General features: G+C 36.6%; 1 pseudogene; it reads left to right on the top strand.

The window, feature by feature from the left end:
• Window positions 1-7,461: 7,461 nt before the first annotated feature.
• On the top strand, window positions 7,462-7,559 carry LOC148700180 (small nucleolar RNA R71; annotated as a pseudogene).
• The last annotated feature ends 2,172 nt before the right edge of the window (window positions 7,560-9,731 follow it).

Below are 9,731 nucleotides of genomic sequence, written 5' to 3'. Positions count from 1 at the left end.
AAGATGGGTTCTGGATCTGATCTAATCAAATCTGACTCAACTAGTTCAGTAGATGGTGTCGGATCTTCTACATGTTGAACTTCCCTAAGCTCAACATTAGAGCTTTTAGTTCCTTCACTAAGGAATTCTTTCTCTAAGAAAACAGCTCTATTGCTTACGAATAACTTTTGTTCTTCAGCAAAGTAGAAGTAATATCCTTTAGTTTCTTTAGGATAACCAACAAAGAAACATTTGTCAGACTTGGCTTCAAGTTTGTCTGTCTTCAAACGTTTGACATATGCTGGACACCCCCAAACCCTAAGGTGAGACAGCATTGGCTTACGTCCAGTCCACATCTCATGTGGTGTTTTATTTACAGACTTACTTGGAACCTTATTTAGAATGTAGCAGGCTGACTCAAGTGCATATCCCCAAAAGGATATGGGCAGACTTGCAAACCCCATCATGGATCGAACCATGTCTAACAGAGTTCGATTTCTTCTTTCTGATACACCGTTATACTGTGGTGTACCAGGAGGAGTCCATTGGGAGAGAATCCCATTCTCTCCTAAATATGTCAAAAACTCATTGGAAAGGTATTCGCCTCCTCGATCTGATCGAAGAGTTTTAATACTCTTTCCAGTTTGTTTTTCTACTTCATTACGATACAATTTGAACATTTCAAATGCTTCAGATTTATGTCTCATTAAATAGACATAACCATACCTAGAAAGGTCGTCTGTAAACGTAATGAAATATGAATACCCACCTCTAGCATCTGTGCTTATTGGCCCACATACATCAGAATGTACAAGGGTCAATAAATCACTGGCTCGTTCACCTTTTCCGGTAAAAGGTGATTTGGTCATCTTACCAAGAAGACATGACTCACAGGTTGTCAATGATTCACAATCATTAACATTGAGGATTCCCTCTTTACTTAACCTATTCATCCTGTTCTTGTTAATATGACCTAGCCTATGATGCCAAAGGTAGACATCCGTGACATTATCTATTCTAGGACGCTTACTTGACGTGTACATTACATTAACAGGTTGTGATAACAAGTAGATGCCATTGCTCAATTGTCCATTCATTACAGTAACACCATTCATAATGATATCACAAGAATATTTCTTTATTGAAATTTCATAACCGTTCATGGCCAAAAGGCCTACGGAAATTACATTCAATAAGAATGCAGGACAATAGTGACAATCACTCAAGACAACTACATGAGAATTGAAAACAAGTTTGAGATTTTCTAAAGCTAGAACTGGAACAGATCTTCCATCTCCAACATTCAGGAATCTCTCACTGTTTTCAAATCTCTCATTGACCTGAAGTCCTTGCAATGAATTGCATATATTAAACGGACTTCCAGTATCTAATACCCAGGTTGAATTATCACATATAGAGAAATTACAAGGTGTTATCATATAAATACCTTGATCAGCAACTGATTGCCCTTTTCTCTTGCTTAGCCTGTTCGGGTCAAGTGAGGTAAGGTACTGAGGACAATTCCTCTTCCAATGCCCCTGCTTCTTACAATAGAAGCATTCTGCCTGACTTTGGTCATCCTTAATCCTTTTGGTCTGACTATGCTGAGTTTTCAGCTTTCTATACCAATTATTGAAGTTGGGACTAGTCAACTTGTCATTATCCAATAATGAGCGAAGTGACAAACTTGTGGCCATTTCTACATAAAAGAAAATTTGGCTATTAGTATATGAATTGACTAAACACAGTAGACTTGGACTTTAGTCTAAAGATACTCCCACTATTTTATATAAATTGGTAGCCTCTACCTCCAATTCGAAAAATTACTCCTAATTCTTTAGTGGGCACTAGAACCCAATAGATCGCATATAGGCCCGAGTGTGGCTCGGCTAACCCATATGCACCTATTGGTAGGTTCTAAACCAGTTGCTTCACCAAGCAACTTCTAGTGATAATTTTGCCCTAGGTTCTTCGGCAGGCGTGTGGCGCCTCCACCGAATACCCTAGTCAGGTCCAACCATTAAATGATAGGGTTAAGTCTAATCAACTAATAGACGACCAAGCCCGAGTGTGGCTCGGCTCACCTGACCGCCTATTGAAGGTACACTTAACTCATCATATATTGAATGACAATTCCAATGCTTGATAAGTACCAGGCGTGTCGCGCCTCCAATAATTATCAAAATATTGGACCCATTATCACCCAACTTAATGGGAGGCTATGACCTAGTTATCCCCATAACCATTTCATTTTAAGGATCTAATAATTTTAGAGGATTTCATAATTAGGATAGATGAGAAGATCCGGTTAGTCTAATTTCTCCCACTGACTTCACCAAATCAGATTAGACTCAAACCGGTTAAGGAGACACCTAAATCAGTCAAACTGATTTTCCTTATAAGCATGGGCTAACTCGAATCATTAAGTGATCCAATCAAAATGTAATTGACCATGTCGGCCAGGTAAGTGAGATCGGTGGAAGGGATATGCCATTAACTCGGCAAAGACGAATCAGTGCGAGTAGCTCCCAATTAAAAACCACCGGTCAAAACTGCCAAACTTACCTTAGACACCGACTGGTTAATCAATTTCGATTTGATTACTCAAATAACTCGGGCTACACCTCTGAGCCTAAATCAAGTTCCATCTTGGTCTAATCAAAGACATGGACTTGATCCATCTACAACTATTGTAAATTGATCTAGAATTTTCTTGACCTAATCTAGTTACTACTTAATTAGATTTGATCAATTAATTCTATTTGTCCATGTATGATTCTAACCTTAGGTCTAACCCAATCCTAGGAACTTGATTCAAGCTAACCCATATGCCCAAAGAATTATGCAATGTCAATTAATTGAGTTACAATTCTATTTCATAACACTTAATTCTCAATTAAGTTTAGACTTATGAAAGTTTTGATCATTGCATATTTCTTTTTAATTACATATTAATTACAATCTTTCAGTTCTTAAAACATATTTTCAGATCTGAGTTTTTGTAATTAATCACATGTAATCAGATTAAATTCATGTTTAAGTCATTATATTTAATATTCATGCATCACATATACATAACAACATGAATTAATACAAACAACATACATCTTATGTATTTGTTTTTTCACTTTTATTTTCAGATCTGATTTGTTCATTAAAATCAGAGATCATATGAATCATAAATTTTATTTAGATCTAATCTAAACAATATTATGATTTCAGATTTATTTATGTTACAAATCTTAACACAAACATGCATCATATGCATTCAAAATTTCAGATCTAGTTAATCATGCATAATCAGCAATTAAATTAATCATAAAAAATACTTTAGATCTAATCTAAGCATGCTCATGATTTCAGATTTAATTACAAGAATTAAAACATAAAAGTTTAAACATGAACCTGGCTCTGATACCACTGAAAGTGAATCCTAGGTTCTTCGGTGTTAAGCATGCGGATTTTTTTTTTTTTTTTAAAACCATGGCTGAACCTGATCGGGTTGCCTACGTACCCCTTCATAAGGGGGATCAAGCCATACGTAGTTCTTTTTAAGTTTTAAAACGCAGCGGAAAAATCGAATCAAACAATTTAATTCATGCATGCTTACAAGATCAAATCTAGAAATCAGCACCTTAAGAACACATAGGATTATGCCGGAATCGTTTAAACAATTATGCTAAAACTTTCATGCATGATTAACTATCAGATCTGAAACTTAAGAACTCTATTCCGATTAATCTCCGAATATCCATTGAATGGATTCTGGAGATATCTCCGTGAGGAGCCCCAAAAGAGGGTAAAACCTCGGGGAATCAGACCTAAATCTTGACACCATAATAAAAGATTAATGTAGGATTAATACCTTTTATGATGGATGAAACTTGTGGATCTGATCCTTGACTTCGCAGCCACGCACACGAATGGCCTCTACAAGAAGTCCACGCGAAGTTCCTGAAGAGATCCAATCCTGCGGAAGTGCTAGCTTGCGCAGAATTTCTTGAGGTTGAAATTTGATCTTCCAAACACTATCAACTTTTGATCCGCCTTCTTGGAAGAACTTGGAGGAAAGGTTTAAAGGGATTGAAGAGGACTTAGATCTGATCTAAAGACTCTTATCAGGGACCCCTAACACTAATGGCGCGATGGACTTAGAGGAGGAAGAAGTCAGCTAGATTGAATGCAGAATTTTTCCATGCATGAACTAGGGTTCCTCTCTTTTCTTTTCCCTTTTTTCTTCTTCTTTTTCTCTCTTTTTTCCTTGAATTCGACCACCAGATGATGGAGGTCCTTTTAATGTTGCTCTCCTACCTAACTTCATGCCAACCATCCCATATTTGTGGAGGATTTTGTGGGGTTTTGAATTTTGAATTCAAAATTCAAGTTCATGTGCCATTACATGATGAAGCTTGATCTAATCTAAACCATTCATCATGTTGCCACTTTCCTCTTTCAATTTCGAAATTCCCATGCCCCTAATCAGATTAGAGGGTCACGTGGTGATTTTGTGGTGATTAAATACGAAATTCAACCTTAATTAGAAGTGAGATAAAGATAAGGATGGCATATGTCATGAAGAGAGAGAATTTGATCTTATCCAATTCTTTTCATGAATTTATCTCTCCATTTCGACCCATCTAATGATGAGAGAGGTCCCTGATGTTGCCAAATGTCCCATGGCACCATTAAATAAATTAAATTAATTTTTAATCATATTAAAAATCAATTTATGGCGCCATGCATGGATATGTGACAAGTGGATTTCAAGATCCGAATAGTTTCAGATCAAACCCATTTAATTTAATTAAATCCTAACAATTAGAATGATTCAATTACCATGGGTTGAACCTAATCCAATTAGGTCAATCCCTAATTAAGCACAAATTTAATCTAATTTAATTTGGTCAACCTAAGTCCTCTTGATTCAGACCTAATCCAATCAGGTCAAAAACCCTGATTGAGCCCAGAATTGAATCTAATTCAATTTGGCTCATCCTTAGTCTAATTACTCAATCCAATTGAGTTCATTAGCAATCTAATTACTAATTAATCCTCCGATAATTACTTTAATTATTTTATAAGATAATTTGCCAATCGAATTGACCAAATTACCCCTGAATGATTCTTAATCATTCATCAGCCTTCTTGATCAATCAGGAATCTTCTATGCGTGTGACCTCATAGGTTCGAACCTAAGCCGGTAGTATAGGAACGACTTCCTACACTAATCGATGTGACCATCTAGCAATGGTACCCGACGTCCGAATAGGCCGAATATATGCGAAGTAAATATTCTGGAACCCTGAACTATGGTTACTGTATAATTCAATCCCTTTGACTCTTAATGCCAGGATGACTTAGAGCTCACTGTCAAACCTATAATTAGTACATCCATTATGTGATTAACTTTAGATATCCCGTGACTCCTCACTGAGATTACTCTGGCCAAGGTTTTGCTAAATTAGTCACAAGACATTATCTCCTGTTTGCAGGAGGGGTCAATTCCATCTTGACTCACAACTGACTACGCAAGTACTTGACTGCACCCAGTGACCTTCCGTCACTGAATTAGAAATTCAGGTAGTCCGGTACCAAAGTACAGTGAGTTGCTTGCTAGTCACAGGTTGCGGTCTCAGGTCAGAGGGCCAAACTTATACCCATATCCACTCGGAACATCTCTCGACAGTAGAACGTTCCGGAATTGGTCACGTTCAGTGAAATGTACTCCTACACTTCACCTGTATGGCATACCAGTGTCTCCACACTCCTTGGTTAAGAGGACAACCAACGTATATGTCACACAACGACCTAATCTCGATAATGTTGTCGTCCTAGTAACAACATATCATTTGGTCGCGAACAAGTTTAAGGACTCAAAGATAAATCCTCCTTTATCATAACATAAGTCCTAAGGACTTCATCATATAAGAGTTCATTTGAAGATGAAATGATGAATAATGCCAAATAATACTTTATTAATTTGTCAATTTATTTACAATATTCAATCATCAATATGCTGACGATTGACATTTAGGATACAATTCCCAACAAAAATCAACAGAAAAATAGAACTTGTCTATTTGGACCAACACATCTTCGATAATCCCTCTAGGGACTTTCACTGACCTGTCAGCTAATTGTAAGGTCACAGTTGTTGGCTTCAACTCACCCTAACCGAGTTGCTCATATACCGTATATGGCAACAAGTTCACACTCGCTCCTAAATCTAGCAATGCTCGCTCAATCCTAAAATTGCCAATGATGCACGAGATAGTTGGGCAACCTGGATCCTTATATTTAGGTAGAATGTTATGCTGTAAAATTGCACTCACATTTTCAGCCAGAAATGCCTTCTTCTTGACATTTAAACGACGCTTGACAGTGCACAAATCTTTTAAAAATTTTGCATAGGAAGGCACTTGTTTGATTGCATCAAGAAGAGGTACATTGATTTTTACTTGCTTAAAAAGCTCAAGAATTTCAGAGTTTGGTTCAAGCTTTTGCAAGGGCTTTAATCTTTGTGGAAATGGTGCAGGAAAAGGACATTCAATTTTTTTAGTAGATGTTGGTGCTTCAGTTTCTTCATTATCCTTTTCTTTTGTCTTGGGAGGGTCAAAATCAGGTATGACTTGAGTTTGTTCAGGAATTGGTCGGTCATTAACCTTACCACTTCGCAAAGTTATTATACTCTTCGCTTGTTCTTTATGCAAAGTTGAAGATGATGCATTGCTACCGCCATAGACTTGAGGATTAGGTTGTGGTTGAGCTGGTAGCTTGCCTTTCTCTTGAGCACTTAAAGCAGTGGTCAGCGTTGTCAGTTGATTTCTTAATTCATCATTGATTTTAGCTTGGCCTTGCATGAAAGATTGCAAAGTTTCTTCGAGACTGGATTTTTGAGGGGGTGCGTGTGCATAATGAGGTTGCGGAGGTGGAGGAGTTGGGTTATATACTTGTTGAGGTTGGTCATTCCTCCATCTGAAATTTGGATGGTTCTTCCATCCAGGGTTGTAAGTACCTGAAAAAGGATTATTGAAAGATTTTTGATAGGTATTCATAACATTGGCCTGATCGTGCAAGACTTCCTTGAATGCGGGTATTGTGGGGCAATCAGTGATGAGATGGCCAGGCATCTCGCAAATCCTACAACACTCGCTGTTATGTTCTACGATCTTGACGGGTTCAATCCTTCAAAGTTCAATTTCCTCTACCTTCCTAGTAAGGGCTGCCATTTTAGCCTGAATATCATCCTGAGTATTAAGGTTGTAAAGGCCCCCGTGTGGAATGCTAGTAGGCTTAGGCAAAGATTTATTCACTCTATCCCCTGTATCCTATAATTGTGCAGTCTCTGCAAGAGAGTCTAAATAGTCCCATGCCTCATCGGGTTGCTTTTCCAGAAATAGACCATTGCACATAGTCTCTATAAATTGTTTCAACTGTGGAGACAACCCTTCGTAAAAGAAACTAATGGTTCTCTATGTTTCAAACCCATGATGAGGACAAGAAAGAAGCAAATCTTTAAATCTCTCCCAGCATTCATAAAATGTTTCATGGTCTTTTTGTTGGAAATTACTAATGTGTCTTTTCAAAAAGTTAGTCCTTTGTGCGGGAAAGAATTTTTTCAAGAATTCTCTTTGCATGTCATGCCATGTTCCTAGCGATCTAGGTCTCAAGGAGTTCAGCCATGTTTTGGCTTTATCCTTTAAGGAAAAAGGAAACAAGGTCAATTTAAGGACATCTTCCGATACATTTGGCACTCTAAATGTGATGCTAATTTTCTCAAAATTCTTAAGGTGAAGATAAGGGTTCTCGGATTCCATCCCATGATACTTGGGCAGCAATTGAATTACTCCTGGTTTGATTTCAAAGTGTCCTACGTTTTCAGGAATAATCATGCATAAAGGTTGACTAGTCCTAGTGGGATGTAAGTATTGTCGAAGTGTCATAACTGGGGGTCTACCTTCATCACCATGGTGACTTCCTACATCATCAGAAAAATTTGCCATCTCACAAGGTGTGAAATACTGCGAAGGAATTTCAAGGGTGTGTCCTAAGGGATGATCTAAAGTTGTACGACTTAATCGACCGGTGTCGTCCCTATCCCAACCTAGCATACAAAATTTAATTAATTTTTTTTTAAATTTAAATTTTTTTTATGTTTTTTTTTTAAAAAATAAAATAAATGTAAATGTAAGTACCAACTAAAGATAGCCTAAAACTACACCCTAAAACAAAAATCTATTCACAATCAAACATGCAACTAAACATTACACCTCAATTTCTAATGTTTTTCCTAAATTTCTAGACAGCTCCTAACTGGTTTGAAGAGGGCACCTAAGCCTCCAATCCGGTCTAATGAACCGAGTTGACCAGGTAAGCTCCCAGGTAAGTGGAGGGGTCACGATGCGTTCGTAAAGGTCCCACTTAAAACCCACTTGCCTCGAACAGATGAACTGTCTCCCTTATAGGGACAAAGCTTGCCTAGACATCAACTAAGCCACAGAGCGAAATTGGTGCAACTTTCGGTGGTCTTCGTCCTATTGAGCTCGAATGTCCTTAGGGGCCAACGTCTAGTTGATTTTAGTTAACCTTAGGATATTTATGCAATGGGGTGATTTTTGGGCTTAGGACGAGTGATGAAATTCCGACCTTATCTTTTTAAATGGGTTCAGCCCTTACAATATTTTATGCTGATGCTTTATACTATATGCAACAATCAAGAGATTTTTTTTTAATATTTTATGATATGACATTAAATTTCATTGAATAGGTGATCAAGCAAATTATTTATTTATTTTTTTTAAAAATTTTATGAGTCGAAGTTTGAAATTTAAATTCTGAAATTTGAAATTTGAAATTTTAGGATTTTTTTTAATTTTTTGAATAATCACCTTTTATCTTTTTTTAACGTTTTTTTTTTCTTAAATTTTTAATTAGCAACAAGGGTTAATGAGATATGATAACAATAAAATTCTGATTCTAAAACAATTAAATACGAAAAATTCAAAACAGAAAGCAGCAAGTTTTCGTATTAATCTAACAGTCTTAAAAGTTTCAGAATATCAATCAGTCCGTTCAGATGAAAGAAACATAGGTCCTGCACCTGACGACCAAATGTGAGTTCACTCAGACGGTTAATTTCTTTGATATCAGAGTTTGATGCAGACTGTGCAGGGAATAAAAAAACAGCAGTAAAGATTTTTTTTTTTCGAATGAAAAAGACTAACTACTAAAGTACTAATTAAATCTAAAATTATAGTAATAAATCAGCCGTTTTCCGGCAACGGCGCCAAAAACTTGATGCAAAAATAAAATTGTTCTCCCAAGTGCAGGAGAATCGCACAAGTAGTAAAATCTCGGGAGTCCGAGGTCGAATCCTCAGAAAACGATCTATAGATTATTAGCGTAATTTTTAGATGTATTTTTCAGTTGAATAAATATGTGGATTAAGATGATGTTTTGATTTTCAGAAATTAAAAACAGAGAATAATAGATCAATGAACAAAGTTTAATCAAATAGAAATGGTTAGGGATCCGGAATCCCCCTTGATAATATTGCATTCAAGGATAAATCCTGCGATTCTTGATTAAGGATGTAAGAGTAGAATAGATCAAAACATGAAATATATTTTATGGACATATGAACTCTATTTTTAAGCATTCATCGTGCCTATTACATCAACGACAAATCAAATACTAAAGCAGTCCATGTACCAATAAACATAAACCATTAAAAATCTATCTACAAAATAGTT

This window comes from Phoenix dactylifera, chromosome 13 (assembly GCF_051530095.1).
Source record: "Phoenix dactylifera cultivar Ajwa chromosome 13, Ajwa_hap1_PhDact_Kaust_v1.1, whole genome shotgun sequence".
Lineage (NCBI taxonomy): Eukaryota > Viridiplantae > Streptophyta > Magnoliopsida > Arecales > Arecaceae > Phoenix > Phoenix dactylifera.
The sequence above is the reverse complement of the archived record's forward strand: the minus strand, read 5'-3'. Positions and strand labels throughout refer to the sequence as shown.